The sequence below is a fragment of the Aotus nancymaae genome, unplaced genomic scaffold (assembly GCF_030222135.1).
Source record: "Aotus nancymaae isolate 86718 unplaced genomic scaffold, 86718_ANA_hifiasm-v0.15.2.pri h1tg000051l, whole genome shotgun sequence".
NCBI classification, from domain to species: domain Eukaryota; kingdom Metazoa; phylum Chordata; class Mammalia; order Primates; family Aotidae; genus Aotus; species Aotus nancymaae.
Genome location: NW_026988465.1, coordinates 23180507 through 23198066, shown reverse-complemented (window position 1 = coordinate 23198066; position 17560 = coordinate 23180507). Strand labels below are relative to the sequence as shown.

Below are 17560 nucleotides of genomic sequence, written 5' to 3'. Positions count from 1 at the left end.
CTCTATGATTCACAAGCTGTGTGATCTTGGTCATGGGACAAAACCATTGGAACTTTATTTACTCATACAATATCATGAAATGTGAAATTTAGAATGTGCACAGTTGGCCCAGAAATTCCACTTTCTGATGTTTATTCTAGCAAAGTACTCACATGGGTGCAGGGAGAAGCCTCTGTGTGAATGACCTTGCAGCACTATTTTTAATATAAAAGTGGTAACCAACTGAGCCAGCCCCCAGCAGAGACTGCTTAGAGGAATGATGACTCATCCCTCAGAGGGAATTCAGTGCAGCAGGTAAAAAGACTTGATTTACTGTCATGAACCTAGACAATGGAGATACACTAAGTGATCAAAAGCACCTTGCAGAACTATACTAATGATTCAATGGAAAAACAAAAGCAAAGCTTTACATTTCTGCATAATCACAGATGTACATGTCTGAAAAAGTCTAAAAAGATGCATGCTAAACTGAAGATCGGAGGTTAGTGAGTGAAAGGACAGTTTGGCCTTTTGCTCCCTTTACTTTTAAAATATTGAAATGCTTTAAATTTAAATATTTTCATGTATTACTTAACAGTAATTATTATGTGATAATACTGACTGGAGCATATAAGCTGCTCAGTAAATACTAACTCCTCAACCGTTTCTCCCAAAACAAAGCAGCTTGAGGCCTGCAGCCCTAACACCTGCTGCTGTGGCTACCTGAGTTTGGGGACGGCCTCTGAGAACAAGGTCTGCAGACGGAGGTGTGGAGGGATGTAGAGGAAACAAGGGAACAGAGGAATGTGCAGCCCGCCATCTTCCACCCTCGCCTAGATCTTGCATCAACCCAGACTAAACACTGCATTTCACCATATCTTCTGTTCCTCAGAACTGCTCTTTATGTTGCTATAGAGGGGATATCATTTTTATTACCATTGGTTTCAGAGTTCACAATTTCTCTGCTCTCCTTAGAGACATATTTTTTCATTCTTTTTAAAGGATATTTTTTTCTTCCTGATTATAGTCAATATTGCAAATGAAGAAAAGCATAAAGGTATACGAGTTTAAGTAGTGGCTCATATCTCTAATCCTAGCAATTGGGAGGTCGAGGTGGGAGGATACTTTGAGCCCAGGAGTTTAAGACCAGTCTGGGCAACATAATGAGACCCCATTTCTACAAGTCAGTCAATCAATAAAATTAAAAATCTCTACTAGTAATAATATACTTTGGTAGTAGAAATAGAAATATTTCTTGAAGCATTTTGGTCATATATACAGCAAGTGTCTTTAAAAAGTTGTATACTCTACTAAGGAACCGCTATTCTTTAAAAAGGTTGTATGCTTTATCCAAAAGTTACACTTACAGGAATTATTGTTGAAGGAAAAGTAAGTCTGAAATTAAGACAAAAAATTTATGTCTAAGGCTGTTAAATATAATAAAATCTACAGTAGCCAAATGTAGATAATTGAAATAGCCAAAACTAGGGAAGTATTAACAAATAATTAAATATTCATACATTGAAACAGATTGTATCCATTGGAACACATATGTTAGGTTTTGGGGAAATGATGAATGGAAGGAAAAAAAGATACTGTTCCTAAAAGATACAAAAGAAGGTTTAATGTATGGATCTAATGCTGTTAAAATTAAAAATAATTGCCCTTTATTCAAAAAGCAATTCCTAAAGGCATCATGGAAATGTCTTTTCTGATTAAACCATGCATTGTTTGTCTATCTCCCACCTGTTGTATATGTATGTTGGTTCAGATTTGTCTATACTATAAATATTTCTGTAATGAACAAATTTACATATGAATCTATAAGGCGCATCTCTTTTTAGACTGTCTTAGAATAGATGGCTTCAGTTGGTCAGAACAGATTTTAGAGATTTTTTTGCCCTTTTCTGATCACAATACGTTCTTAAGAACATGCAGTTGGAATATTTCTTCATTCATGGTGTCTCCCTTTCCTTCCACCAAATCCCAACTTCTGAAGGTCTTTATTGTTTGCACTTCTTGCCTCTCCCCGAATGCCTACATGTGTGCATGAGCGCCCATACACATACATACACGCACACACACACACACACACACACACAGGCACCGCACCCCTTTCTCTGGGCCGAGTACTCTATACACACACACACACACACACACACAAGCACCGCACCTCTTTCTCTGGGCTGAGTACTACACACACACACCCCACAGGCACCGCACCCCTTTCTCTGGGCCGAGTACTCTCCCTGCATGCCTACTCACAACTCTCAGTGATTCAGCACCTGTCCTCCCAGGCATTGTGGCCCAGGCTCCAATCAACATCCCATCCCCCACTTACCTCTTAGCATTCCCCTCTGAAAATCACAGCCCACTGAAGAAAGGCGGTTAATAGGTCTCCATTCTTTCTATTATGGTTGAGTCTTTCATTTGGAAGAAAGGAAAAAGGAGGCAGAGGCTGTCTGGTCACCGTGAGGAATTAGAACAATCTCTTTTTGGAAATTAGTTTTTTGATTGGCTCAGAGGTGATGTTTCTCATCAGTTGCTGGGCAGAAACCACTGACAAAGGTTGAAATGAAAACTGAAAGTACATTGTACAGGTTGAAGAAAAATTTCAGCCCCACCTCCCTTAGTGTTTGTGTTTCTCTGTGTTTATCTGTTTGAATCATTCTTGTGTGTACCTGTATGTACGTATTTCTATATATTTACTTGTCTTAAGTCTTTTATCATAATAGAAATAGCAGAATAAAATGGGAAAAGCTTATAATGTGGTGAAGAGAGAAAGATGTGCACTAATTAAAATGCTATTGTGGCAGTCTGTTAACATCTGCTTGCATGAATATGGGTACATGAAGGAGAAGGATATTTTACCACAGAGTCAAATAAATGTATAAATGGAAAGAAAACCAGATACGATGCACATTTTTAAGCACCTCCAGCATCGAGGCTCAGGATCTGTTACCAAATAATATAATTTTTCTGGTTTCCAGAGGCAGTGCTGCTTGACATGTTTTACCCTTTTCAGGACATTTTTAGCGCGCGTGTTTCTGAGCATCTTCATTCGTCCTCAGGTGCTGGTTTGTGCTATATTGCATTTTCCTGTGTATTTCTTTTTCGTGCTGCCAGTGGAGTACATATTCTCTGAAGCTGGACTCTAGATATACTGTGAATGCCATCTCTTGTAAGAGGTCTGTGGGACAAACTGGTTCTTCCTGTGGCCTAGGATCACAAAACACACTTTTGGATTTGCAAGTCAGTGATCAAAGCTCCTAAGGCTAAGATGTGACTGAGCTGATGGAATTTGATTATATTGTAACAGCTTGAATTTAGGCTGTGTGGTATCTGGTTGAGAAGGATGGTCGCTTCTGCATCATGCATTCCCCCTTTCTTCTTGGTGATAAGGCCTAATTTTCTTGACTACTGCAAAATGCTCTTCTATCTTGTAGATACTGAGACCAAGGGACTAACTTGGAACCAATAGTTTGTAGGTGAAAGTTGTGGGCTTGTGCTTCTCCCAGAGATCCTTCAAAAGGGAGGCCAAAATAGCTGGGAGTGTTAGGATACTCTCTATGTACGTCCTTCTTCCTCTTGCGTAGGATGTAGACTCTTGAAATGGAGGTGCAGCAGTCTTCCTAGGACGATGAGGCAAACTTGAGGTTGGAAGCCGCATTCAGAGACAGCAGAGAATGAAGTCAGAAGCAGGCTGGGGCCTGAATGACATCTCTGAGCTGCCAGATCAGCCCTGGACTGTCACCGTCTAAATTCATTTTACAAAACAAAATAAAACAAGAAAACCCTTGTTTTGTTTAAGCCAGTGGCATTTCTGGTCTCTCTTATGAGCAGAATAACACAAATTTTCCCTCCCCTCTTTTCCTTCCCAACATTTTATCATAAAACTTCTAAAACATAAAGCAAAGGTGAAAGAATTTTCAGTGAATACCAATGTATCTACCATGTAGATTGTAGTGATACAGTTAATATTTTACTAAACTTTCTTACTTTATTATAATCCATACCACTGTTTATTCCATATCCATCCATCATCCTTACTTAATTGTTCATTTATTTTTAAATTCATAGTCTATCAGTAGGTGTATGGCTTGAAATTGTATCAGTAAGAACAATCACCCCATCCTTACCTGCAGGATCCAAGTCGCTTTGACACAGAGAAGCAGCTGAGGTGCTAAGCTTCAGATTAGGAGTTTCTGAGCCCAATACTTTGTATCTCTGAACTTTGTAGTTTCCGAAGTATGAGGCTCCTGGGTCCATTTCTCATGCAGTCCTTTATACAGAACTCTGGGAAAGAAGTCTTGGGAAAGAAATGGATGGGAAATAGGGCAGAAATGAATTCAGTGATTCAACAAATTTTTATCGAGAACCTACTCTCTAGTAGGTCTCAGCTGCTGAAGTTCAAAATTAGTGAGGAGAGATTGCACAATGAACTGGATAAGAGCACTAGTTCTGAAGCCAGGTGGCCTGTGTGACCTTGGGCCAGGAACCTACCCTCTCTGTGCCCCAGTTTCCTATCTGTAAAATAAGGACAGTTAATAGTATTTGACTTTTAGGGTTGCCGTTGTGAGGATGGAATGATTAATACATGCAGTTTGTTCACAACAGTGTATCAAAAAGAGTAAGTCACAAGAATGTACGCTAAGTGCAAAGTGCACTTAGCCCTCCTTCAAGACCTAGGCACTTGATCCTATCTTCTCTTTGTCTTTTACAAGACCTAGTGTGGTGTCCTGCATGTAATAGGTATGTCTGTCTCCTTTATTTAGTCTCATCAAGAAATATCCATTTCTCATGGTTATCTTACCTCTTGTTGCCATCAGGAACTCTCATGAACACAAATTTTCTTTATGCTAAATCTAGCTATCTGTCAGCATGTCCCAGGCAGGCTGGCTCACTATCTACTGTCTCTAGGCTTTTTTTTTTTCTATCTTCATGTGTTGTCATCCACAACTCATTAGCCCTGGACCCAAAGCCAGTTAACTAATTACTCAAAGCCTCTGATTCTGTGTCTGCAGAATGGAAATGAAACCTGCTCTGTAAGTTATTTAAGGAAGAGTTAGCACAGCACCTGCATGTATTAACCCTCAATGGATTTCACTGTCTTCTATTCTGAAAGGCTCCATTCTGAGCCCTGCATTGATGGCTCCTAAATCCACCTGCCCTGAAGACAACATCCACCGAGGTGAGGAAACTGAGGGAGAAGTGAATTTTGGAGGCCAGGAGAGGAGCCAGCATAGAATCCAAGGTCAGGTTTGGGTATACTCAGGTTGAGGAGCTTACTAGAAATCCCTGTGGAGATGCAGAGTAGGCAGGACAATAACAAATGTGTGGGCCTGGCACGGTGGCTCACGCCTGTACAGTTTCTTAGGACCCAAACCTTGTGGTCATCCTTGATGCCCTCCTTTTTCACACCCCATTTTTAAGTTTATCAGCAAAGCCTTTTTCTCTCTGTCTTGAAAATAAATCCAGCAACAGATCGTTTCACGGCTCCTCTCTGGTGCAAGTCATTGGAAGCTCCCCTCTGGATCAATGCAGTAGCTCCCAACAGGGTCTTCAGGTTTCTGTCCACCACCCCTACCTACAGCCCACCTCGGTCTAGCATCTGAAGTAAGTCCAGTCCTTTTTCTGCCAAACCTTCTGGTGGCTCCCCTCTCAGAGGTAAAGCCCAGGTTGGCATGATAACCTTCACAGCCATATATGATCTGGCCCTCAATCCCAGAGGCTGAAAGAATCACTCTGGATTCTTTCAATAATGTGTCTATTAGTAACTGCAGTAATACGATTTGGGACTATTTAAAGTTTTTTCTGTCCTGTTGGATTATTGAATTGTCTCAAACCTAAAATACTACCATTAAAGCCAGAATTTTAGATGCCTGATTCTATTAATTAGGGTTCTCTAGAGAGACAAAACCAATATGATATAGATACAGATATGTATGAACAGGCGTTTATTAGGGAAATTGGCTCATGTGATTGTGAAAGCTGAGAAATCCCACGACAGCTCATCTGTAGGCTGGAGACCCTGGGATGCTGGTAGGATGGCTCAGTTTAAGTCTGAAAGCATCAGAACTAGGGAAGCCGACTGTGTAAATCTCAGTCTAGAGCAAAAGGCCTGAGAAGTCAGGGCTTCCAGGTACAAGTCCCGAAGTTCCAAGGCCGAAGAGCCAGGACTTCTGATGTCCAAGGGCAGAAGAAGGTTTCAGCTCCAGAGAGAGAAGAATTTGCCTTTCCTCCACCTTTTTGTGATACTGGGTCCCCAGCCAATAGGAGGGGAAAATTTTGCACTGACTCACATGCCAATCTCTTCTGGAAGCACACTCACAGACACACCCAGAAATAATGTCATACCAGTTGTCTAGGTATTCCTTAGTCCAGTTGAGATGACTCCTGAAATTAACCAGCACATGGATACACTTCCAGGATCCACTATTCTAATTTCCAACTGTGGTCTGGGGATTCCCAGGGAGAACTCTGATACACTGTTACAGAGTTTCCAAGGTTAATACTATTTGCATCATCATCATCATCATCATCATAAAACATTTGTTTTAGATCTCTTTCTCTCAGTAGGGTACAGTAAGGATTTTTTGGAGCCTATATAACTTATGATATACCAATTGATTTAATACAAAAGCAGACATGGGAATACAAACATCTTCTATTAAGTTAGACATTAAATTTGGAAAAAGTTAATCAATGTTACACTTTTTGTTCTTTTTTTTGCACACAATAGTTGATTTTTTCATAAAACATCTTATATTAACTTGTAATTGGTTCATTCATGCTATTTTAACATGAATTAGTAAATAACATTTTAACATTTTCTGTTTCAATCTCAAATGCCATAAATATTAACAAATATCAACCCAAATAAACAAAAGCTCCTCAAGGCCCTAAACAGTTATTAAGTGTCTAAAGACATAATTAGCCCAGGAAGTTTGAAGTCACAGGTGCCCCCATTGAACTGGAATGCTGAGGTAGATCTGGTCCAGTACTGCCCCGCTCGACCAGGACCTCAAATCTCAACCACACTCGAGGACAGAGTACTGACTCCTTGTTTACTGCAGGGACACCTGAGCCCAACCACACCCACATGTCCATGTTCTTCATTTATCTTCATCCCAGGTCCAGGCCTGCGGGTGTGTGCTCTGGAAATCCTGGAGTTGGGTGTAAATGAGCCATCGTCTCCTGGGACCCCTCAGCTGTTATGGTGGGACTCAGCCACCCTCACAACCTTGGTCCCTCCCAGCTCTCTGGTTCCACTTCCTCTATCTCTGACCTGCGTATCTGGTTCCCTCTCCCCTCCGGTGGTCGTGTGGATTCCTCTCTTCTCTCACATCCTGGCGAACCACGTTGGCTTCATTCCAAGTCCACAGCATCTGGTGCCAACTGGCATACTGGGCTCAATGTCGTCACCCTGATGCTAAACAGCAGGTTCGCTGCCAATCAGCTTCTCACACTTTCTTCCTGGCTGGGAGCTGTGTAACAACTAGCTCCCTATGCCTGGATCCGGCCTCATAGCTACAAGCAAATGAACTGTTAAAGCCACAGCCTAGTGAGGAGGTGAACAGGGGCTGAGGTCTGGAGGGGGTGTGAAACAGGCAGCTGGAAGATGTTCTCTTATGTGACCAGAGCGGGGAGGGCGTGTCTTCTGCCAGGGGCGTTGTGCGGTGGCTGCTGAGATGACCAGGGCTTGTCTACATGACTGTGAGACCAGGGAATTGATCCTGTGGGCTGTGGTGGGTCCCTGCCCTGTGAAGTGTCAGGCCCTCTTCAGGCACCGTGACCCCATCGGCTCCTGTGAGTGCAGGGCAGATGAAGATGGGGCTGTCATAAGACCCTAACCTGAAGAAGGGCTTCAGGGGCCTGGAAAAGCCTGAATGGGGGCATGTGTAGATGTGTGATCTGTCCCTCATGTTGTAGAAGGAGACATCTCCAGCTTCATAGTCCAGGAAGGCGCCCAGCCGGCAAAGGGACTCCTTCAAAGGGAGAATCCTCTCAGGGGAGGACAGGGCCCGGTACTGGTTTCCAAACATCTCCAAGGTCCAGAAGCCATTCTGAGGAAGCAGTAGGACCTCCCCTTTCCTCTCAACATTGTCTCTACACACCCCCACAGTCCACTCAAGCACATTTTCCACCTCCACCTCCCAGTAATGTTTCCCTGAGGTGAAGCTCTCCCAGCCCAGGACACAAAGCTGACTGTTGAATCTCTCTGGGTTTTCCCGCATGCTCTCCCTGGAGGGGTCCAATGTCACACTTCTCCGGTCCTCTGACAGGAAGAGCTCGGGATGAGCAGTGTCTGGGTCCAGGACCACATCAGCTGCAGAGGAAGTCTCGGGTTTAGGCCTGGGGTCTCAGGAATCCTGGGGATTGTGTGATTCCTGGTTCCCAGAGAGGTCTCAGAAAGCTGCAGGAGGATCCCCATGTGGGGCCATTTCCATGAAGGCCCCCTGATCCTAGGCAGCTCACACCCTAAGAATTATTGAAGTTGTACTTCTTTTTTTTTTTGTTTTTGAGATGGAGTTTAGCTCTTGTTGCCCAGGCTGGAGCAGAAAGGTGCAATCTTGGCTCATTGCAACCTCCACCTCCTGGGTTCAAGCAACTCTCTTGCCTCAGTCTCCTGAGTAGCTGGGATTACAGGCATGCGCCACCACACCCAGCTAATTTTGTATTTTTAGTAGAAACAGGGTTTCTCCATGTTGGTCAGGTTGGTCTTGAACTCCCGGCCCCAGGTGATCCACCCATCTCAGCCTCCCAAAGTGCTGGGATTACAGGTGTGAGCCACCACACCCGGCCTGTGAAGATGCACTTCTGTCTCTCCAAAGACAGAAGCAGCACTCTTAGGCTGAGAAAAATTGAGGCTCTATGAAATCCAGAGAGTTTATGAAATGAGCCCAAATTAATCATTCACATTTTCTCTCAGTATTCTAAGATCTATTCCCTTTTCTATTCAAGACCTATGATCTCTGGGACTTTCTTTACTTAGAAACTTTCCAACCTGGCTCAAACCAGTACAGTGACTTTATGTCCCACTCCTTCTCTCCTCAATGGATCAACTAAGGTGGGTCTTGCCCTTCACACTGTCCTGGAGGGTAAAGTGTCTCTTCATTGGTCCTATGTGTTCCTTTTACCAGATGACAACTGATTTAGATGACTGACAAGGCACCCTTCAAGGATAAAGAAGGAGAATAAATGTCCCCCCAAAAAACCTGCTGCCTGTGGGGTCTGCAAGCAAAGGTAAGGAGAAAGTATTTCCATCCAGTTTTGCTACAACAACATAGATCTGATATCTGAAGGTATGACTTCTATATATCTACTGGATCAACAAACTCCAAGAGGAAAAAAAGATGCTGTCAGGGGAAAAGCGGTTTGAACAGGAAAAGAAAGAAACTGGGATAAAGGAACTGGCGAAAGAACGTATAGGTAGGAATAAGAAATGTAGGTACCTAGTTAGGTACATTTCCTGTTGGTGTAAGAAATGCTCCAGACTCCAGGCATTCTGCAGGCCTCTCCCATCTGCATTTATTCTTACTTATCCAGTCTACCTTTCTATTGTGTTAAAACGATTTCCTCCATTCCCCAAGTTAATATGTCTGCTTGTGACAATTTGCTATTTTGTCCCAAGTTGACAGTGGCAATTTTGAAATTCACCTAAAGAGGAAAGGTCCCTGTGCCATGGTATCTGGTAAAGCTGGGACTCTGTGGTGCTTACGGGCAGAGGGGCTGAATCACAAGATGGGAAGTGCACGCTGGGAACGGCCAACTGGGTTCTGTGCTCTCCCACTCACCTGTGGCTCCCCCTCCCCTGGCAGGCTATACACAGAGCGTCAGCGCTCTCTTAGGAGCAGAAAGGCATTTCTGGCCACCAATTGGTACACCCTTGTGTCAGGCTTACTGTGTCACAAGAACCCTCGTGGCCTCTTCCCCACATGGGTTTTCAAATTTGCACAGTCTACACCATTCCCAGGATATAAATTGCTAAGACAGAAGAATTGTCTTTTCCCAAATTTATCCAGGATCAAAGAGCAACGACTACTGAAACGTAACTCTTAGGAAGGCTATTATATATGGAAAACCTCTGGCAATCACACATTAAATTATTCCAAAAGAGAACGGATCCTGAGATGTAAATCGTAGGGTTGATTGAGAGCTGCCGGGATTCCCTGACAGGAGCCATGATGCATCATTGCTGGGGCACTGCTGGTGATCTGACTCCAGTTCCCTGCTGTCACCACCTAGCCCTGGGCCCCCTGGTCTTCTCCTCTAAGGAGTCCTGTTAGCTGGCTACTGGGGAGAAAGCTGAGGTCTGAGGGAACATCAGAGGCACTCACCAGCATGTAAGAATGTTCTTCTCCATCCTGCAAGGGACAGACAGAGGTGAATGTCATGAGATGCTGCTAACTGAGCAGAACACAAATTGTACACGCAGTAGTTCAGGAAAGGCTAAACTTACTCAATTCTTCTTGAAGTTGCTCTGAAAAACAAATAAACAAAATGATGTCTTCAACAGAAGAACTAAAAGAAGGTAAGTTTATAGTCAACAATGCAGGAACCCTCCTTTCTGTGGACAGCAATATCTCCCTTCCCTCATGCCTAGGACACTGTCAGAAACCAGAAATGACACATGATCAGGTGGCTGGGTAGTATCAGTACCTTGTTAGACTTGCTTTTGCTCAACCATTTAGTACGTTATGGAGCCAGGTGAATGAATGCAATGCGGGCGGGAAGAATGAAAGAATACAAGCTCTCAGAGATTCATTCCGAGGATGTGAGAGTTCCAAGCCCTTGCTGCTGCTGCTGTGCATTTCATCTCTCTTCCCTACGATGGTACCTGGGAGAGTTGTGTCCTTTCTATAATGGTGAACTGTCCTCCTACTCTTTTATTTATTTATTTATTTATTTTTAATTAAACAGGGTCTTACTTTACTGTTCAGGTTGGTCTCAAACTTCGGGGCTCAAGTGATCTGCCTGCCTCAACCTCCCACAGTGCTGGGATTCAAGCCATGAGCCACCATACCCAGCCTCTTTTACCTTTTATTTGAAGTTCTTTCTCTTTTTCCACACATTCTTTCTCCAGGTCCTTTATAGCAATTTCTCTCATTTCCCATTCAAACTCCTTTTCTCCTGACAGAATCTTTTTTTCTTTTTGGAGTTTGTTGATCCAGTAGATACATACGGCAATGGGTATCATCAGAATAAACACAATGACAGGCAGGGCCACCACACAGGGAGACACACTGGGCATGAAGGATTCTGAAAAGGCAGCCAGAAATGTCCACTTAGTTTGAAGAGAACATCTGGGGTGAGATGCCCCTAGGAGCACATCTCAAGAGCTCCTCAGCTACCTGTTGTGTTTGTTTCTCCCTCAGAAAACTCAGATGGTGAAAGAGATGCTGGCTCACTGCTGGCCGACACCTCAGTGGCTTCCAGGCCAGGGCCCAGAGGCATCAAAGCAGAAACATCTGGAGTCAGCATGGGAAGGACCCGAGTGTGTGAAGCTGACCCACTGTGCTGAGTCAGCACAGCCACCACCTGCCTCAAGCCACCATCACTCACGCCTGGAATACTGCAGTGCCCTCCTTCTTGTTCTGCCCTTACCATCAGCAGTCTGTCCTCAGCAGAGCAGCCCAAGTTAATTATTTGCTCAAAACCCCTCAGTGCTTCCCATCTCACTCACTCCAAAAGTCAAAGTCTGTTTGTGGCTTATGATGCCATATATAATATGTGTTTTCATTCCCTCTGTGAATTCATCTCTTCTCACTTCCTGCACTCACTCCATTTCAGCCACACCAGCATCACCTGCTGGAGGTCCTGGAAACTGCCAGAAATGTTCCTTCCCCAGGCCCTTTGCATATGCTCTTCCTGTAGCTGGGTTGCTCAGTCCTTAAGCGTCTGATGGTTCCTTGTCATTGGATGGGATGAATCAATTCTCATCTTTACAGTGACGTCTTCCCTGACCCTTCTGTTCATAATTGTAATGTCTCATGCCCCTACCTCTTTATTCCCTCCTTGCTCAATGTTTCCTATAGATGTTCATCACCATCTGATAGAATATATAGTTAATTAATTATTTAATCACTTTTTGAGGGAAGAGATCTTGATATATTTTCTTCAATGATTTACCTTTGGTTTCTAGAACAGTCCTCTTGAACATAAAATATGCTTCTTGAGCATTTGTTGAATAAATTATGAGTGGGATTTTTCAGTGGATTTTGAAGGGATTTTCCAGCAAGGGAAGGCTGCAGCATACAGGAGCACCAAGTGTAGAGTCAGCTATCCACACCACTCTCCATGTGTTATGGTTGTTTTCAATGTTTAAAAATTGCTGCAGTATAAGGACCTTGCAGGGAAAAACAAAATACCAGGTTCACCCTCAGAGAAGAGGCTCCTACTCCTGAGCGCTGGGACTCTTTGATTCTCCCTTTGTGGCAAGGAGAGAGGCCTCAGCTCAGCTGCAGCCTCCAGCTCCTCAGGGCCCAGGACCCTTCCACCCACACTGCTGCCCCACCCCCACTTTGGGCTCCATCTGTGTGCTGAGGATCCCCCATGCACTCGATGAGTCTCAGAGGACAGAGAACTCACCTGGAATAAAAATGACACTTTCTTTCTTCTGGCCGAGCAGGGTGCTTTTGATAGAGCAGGACATGTTCCTCATGGACCTGTCTCTGATGATCACAGCTGTGGTGACCATGAAGAGGCCGTCTGCATCACGGGTGGAGTCCTCCTTCAGGGAAGGCACGACCTCACAGGAGGGGTCCCTCCACACCGTGAGGGGCTTCGGCTACCACCCTCTGGATATGCACGCCAGCAGGATGCCCCCATCCTCGTGGCCCCTCATTTCAACCAGGGGCTCAGAGCCCAGTCCTGGGGAGAGATACCCAGGCTCAGCCAAGAGGCAGTGCATCTCTTCTGTGAAGAGAGAAAGTAATGGAAAAAAAGATGGAGGTAGGAAGCAAGAAAGAGGAAGGAGGGAAAAAAGGGTGAGGGTAAGGAACAAAGAACCCTGATGCTGGAGAACACCAAGAGACCAGTGGGCCACATGAACTGTGAGCTCTCTAAGTGGAAAGGATCACATGGCACCCTTTTCTTTGTGGTCCACCTACAGGCCTCATCAAAGCACCAAGCAGCTAACTGTTTGCTATAAATGCTTGTTCAATTTATCCTGCCAGACTAACTTTCTCACTTCAAGGTGGGTGTGTCAACTCCAACTTGAAACAGACAGGTTGGGGATTTCACTTTCTGCTCTTGAGATGACTTCTCAGTAGACCGCAGCTTCCAGAAGCTCTACAATAATAACAAGGACAAAAATCTGCCAGGTGGGCAGAATCCTAAGAAACCTTTTGATCAAAGACACTGACCCTTCTGTCTAGTTCAGAACTTCACATAACCACCACTCTCTACCACCCGTAGGAGGTGATGGTTTTTAGGAGCTTCAACATGCTGGTCCACAAAGCCACCTCTAATCCTAATTCACACTGTTTACCTCCCAGAGGCTCCTGTTAGGCAATGCCTCTGTTGTTTTCCTTTTGCTTTTTTAGAGACAGGGTTTAACTCTGTTGTCCAGGCTGGAGTAAGTGGCAAAATCATCACTGTGACCTGTACTCCTGGGCTCAAGAGATCCTCCTGCTTCAGCCTCCCAACTAGCTAGGATTACAGGCACGTTCCACCATGCTTGGCTACCATTTTATTTTTCTAGAGACAAAGCCTCACCATGTTGCCCAGGCAGGGCAATTTTCTTATAGTACTTTGAGAACATCGATGTATTTTAGAAAGATGTGGATGATCCAGGGATTAAGATAATCATACCACATTTTCAATATCAGAGATCATCACCAAAAATCCTAAGGATCTACACGCACCCTAACTACAATCCATCTTTCAATGAATCTTCAACAAAAGTGAACACCACGTATGAAAGAGCTGCAAAAGCATGGTCCTGGGATACCTTTCAGCCATGTGTGATCATCCAAACTTCTTCTCAATAATTCCTTTGTAAAGTCTCCCAACGAATTTTACCAAAGACAGGAAATTAAACCAATAACTGAAGTCTAGTGCTATGGCTCAATTTTATTATTATTATTATTATTTTGACACAGTCCCCATCTATTTCCTGGGCTGGAGTGCCTTGGTGTGATCTTGGTTCACCACAGCCTGAACTTCCTGGGTTCGGGTGATCTTCCCACCTCAGCCTCCCAAGTAGCTGGGACTGCAGGCATATGCCACCATGCCTGGCTAATGTTTTTTTGTATTATTTTTTCAAAGAGATGGGGTTTTGCTGTGTTGTCCAGGCTCACTTTAATTTTTATCAAGAGATAAAACTACTTGTACATTTAAAGGCTCAGCAGAATAAGAATTAAAATAACTCAGCATATTGTAATACAAAGTTCTTTAAAACATTCCATGAGGTTCAATACAGGCAAATCAGCCAGCCAATCAACCCAACAAAGAGAATAGAATAAACAAACAAACAGAAAGTTCTAAGCAATCCAGTTCAGAGTGGGGAAGGGCAGGCCAGTGACAGTTTTACAGAGAAAGATTAGCCGATTCCTGCCACACAGAAAGCATCACTGGTCAACCCTGAAGTACTGCTACCAACTCTGCCATGACACAGGGTTGAGAAACCCTCCTTCCACGATATTCTGTTTTAATCAGATGCAAGGCTGCCATTGTGAGTAGCAAAGATGGGGCCTCCTACCTGTTACTTGAGGTCCCCTGGGAAGAAGCTAAGTCCCTAGTCCTCATCTCCTCTGGTCTGATGGAGTGAAATGCCACCACAGATTATCCTGCACCTTAAAGGCTTTTTCAGTCTTCACAAATATCTTTTAATGCATAATAAACTAACCTCAAGACAGAGGTAGTCACTTGATGTCATTTTAACAAATTCCTAGAAATCCCAGTTTAAACACATTTCTGTGTTGAAACCTTATCTATTTCCTGCCAGCTAAATTCTTACTCTTTCTCTGTGGAGTCAGCAGGAATACAATTTTGCTTCTGGACTGGGTGTGGTGGCTGACCCCTGTAACCCAAGCACTTTGGGAGATCGAGGTAGGTAGATCACCTGAGGTCAGGAGTTTGAGACCAGCCTGGCTAATGTGGCAAAATCCCATCTCTACTGAAAATACAAAAATTAGCCAGGCATGTAGGTGCATGCCTGTAATCCCACCTACTCAAGAGGGTGAGGCAAGCTGAACTGCTTGAACCTGGGAGGTGAAGATTGCAGTAAGCCGAGATCCTGCCACTACACTCCAGCGTGGGCAGCAGAGCAAGATTCTGTCTAAAAATTTTTTTTTGCTTCTGTATTAAGTCTTCCTTTAATAAACCTATCTATTTACATATTAGCCACTCTCTCGGCAATCAGCATTTCAGGAAAGAGGTCAGGATTAATATTTACCAAGAAATAAGAGTTGATATGTCTTAGTTCTCTGGTCAGTCCTTGTTTATTCCAATTGTCCCGGAACAATTATTAAGAGTGTCTCCTCTCACTCTCAGAAGTGCACGGCTCAGTACGAAGGCAGGCATGAGACTTTTCTTCTGAAACTCACCACATTCTCCTGATCATGGCCTCAGCTGAGTTCTGCATGTGCTTCCCAAGAAGTGAAGCCCACGGCTTAGCAGGGCAAACCCACTCATGGTGGCCCTTGTGCAGGAGGAAGGATTTTTCCCTGGAATGTTCTTTCCATAGGGAAAGTGTCCCTGAAGCATCTGCCTGTGGAAAGGGGATCCAGGAAAGATGATTGTGCTGGTCTGCTATGCGCCTGAGGTTAGGAGAGAAATTTTCCCCAGGGGTCACACTGTGCTAGAGTAACAAAGCAAAAGGAAGTAACGCACCTGCCACCACGAGGCGCAGGATGACCTCATTGGAGGACCTGCCTTCTTGGAAGTAACAGCGGTAGGTGCCGTTCTCCTGGGCTGTGATGTAGTGTATGACCAGGGCCACGCTGCCCCTGCTGATGTCCTTGCTCACAAAGGTGGTTCTTCCTCGGTACTCCTCCATCTGCTCCTCTGTTCTCTGTCTCCCACCCTTATACACGAACACTGCCGGGGAGAAGTGAGACCGGAACCACCGCACCTCCATGTCCTCGGCATTTTTCTCGGGGGACAGATGGCAGCGTAACGTCGTGTTTTCTCCCACCATAGCCAAGATAGGGTCAGTGGGCCCCACCACAGTCAACTGGGCTGTTCAACAGAGGGGTGGAGTCAGACAAGGACGCCAGTCACCACATCTCTAAGGCAGGAAAGGAAGCAGATATTCCAGGGACAAACATGTTCTTTCCACAGCCACAGGGTTTTCTTGGGCTGGGATTTCTGGGGACCAGCAGCTGTGGCTAGTCGACAACACCCCTGGGAGCAGTAACTATGAAAAGTGCTTCTGCTTGAACAAGGAAACACTGAGCCCACCCTGAGCACCCTCTGCCCACCCTGTGCCTTGAGGAGATTTTCCTCCATTCCCCAATCTAGCACTGTGCCTGAGTATAGTGTAAACTTGAGCCGTCAATAGGGCACCTATCCACTAGCTGGTTCCAGCTGAAAGGAGCTGTGAGTGTAAAATACACACAGGATTATGAAGATTTAAAGTTTCAAAATGTTGACTATCTCGTTGGTAATATGGTGTATTAAGCATTTAAATATTCATATTTGATTATTTGGGGTGAAACAGAATATAGTATACAGATTTATTTCATATTTTTTATTTTTTAAAATTAAAAGTAAAATTTAACTTTTTTTGAAAATTTGCTATTGTACATGTACTTGACCTTTGTGCCTGGCTGTATTTCTTTTGGACAGGACTGGTAAATTCAGTGAGCATGCTCAGAATGAAAGGCTAAGTCAACAATCCCACCGTCCTTCTTTCCCTTTGCAGACTGCAGTGTTGACGTTCCTTTCCCATAGGTGACAGCAGCACGTGGCACACATTCCTACCTGAGACCAGTGCACACAGGCTGAGGAGGGGGAGCAGGAGGGAGGCTGGCAGGGAGAAGGGCAGGGCAGCAGCAGGTTCCATGAGCACCCGGGGCAGGCAGGGACCAGAGGCCTAGGGTTACAGAGGAGGAGAATCAGCCTAGGAGTCTCGGCACCTCAGTGCTGGTCGGACCCAACCTCTCCTGTCACTCAAGTAGGTCTCATCAGCCCCCAGCTTCAGCGAGTCCCCTGCATGTGAAGGCTCAGGTATCTCCCGAGAGAGGGATTCCCTAAACATTCCATGGAATAAGCAATCAGGGCAAAGATGAAGCGGGCCGTTTCCCGCCTCCTCCACTCACTTCTCTGGCCAGCGTCCGCTTTCTTCAGTGGTCGCTGGATTCTTCCACACCCTCCTCCCTTCCTTTCCCCATCCCCGCACCCAGGCCGGGCCACGCGAGGTAAAGCCAGGCGAAGCCGCGCCTCCCCACCGTGGGCCTCCCCTCTCCCAGGCCCCGCTCTGGCGTCCACAGCGGATGCCGCTCCCCTGCTGCCGCCCCACCCCGGAGCTGTGGCTCCTCCCCTACCCTCACTACCTTGTAGAATTAACGTGGCGTCTTCTTTTCTCCTCTGGTCCTCAAATGACGATTCTCCAGCCGTCCTTCTTCTCTCCAAC

General features: G+C 44.9%; 1 protein-coding gene, 1 long non-coding RNA gene and 1 pseudogene across 5 annotated transcripts in view; 1 reads left to right on the top strand and 2 right to left on the bottom strand.

Annotated features, from left to right (window-relative positions):
* Positions 1-11059, bottom strand: part of LOC105721485 (butyrophilin subfamily 3 member A3) — a 24846-nt gene extending 13787 nt beyond the window's left edge. For all 4 annotated transcript variants that reach the window (XM_064363077.1, XM_064363076.1, XM_064363075.1 and 1 more), the window contains exons 1-5: positions 11020-11059; positions 10442-10462; positions 10320-10346; positions 4119-4288; positions 2321-3736 (exon numbers count right to left, since the gene is read on the bottom strand). The gene's annotated coding sequence lies outside the window, so the exon portion shown is untranslated. The remainder of the gene's footprint in view (positions 1-2320; positions 3737-4118; positions 4289-10319; positions 10347-10441; positions 10463-11019) is intronic.
* The window catches only part of LOC135269240 (uncharacterized), a 24658-nt gene extending 12835 nt beyond the window's left edge, over positions 1-11823 (top strand). The window contains exons 3-4 of the long non-coding RNA XR_010337565.1: positions 9123-9225; positions 11358-11823. This is a non-coding gene — a long non-coding RNA (uncharacterized LOC135269240). The remainder of the gene's footprint in view (positions 1-9122; positions 9226-11357) is intronic.
* On the bottom strand, positions 6588-17560 carry LOC105718522 (butyrophilin subfamily 2 member A1-like; annotated as a pseudogene).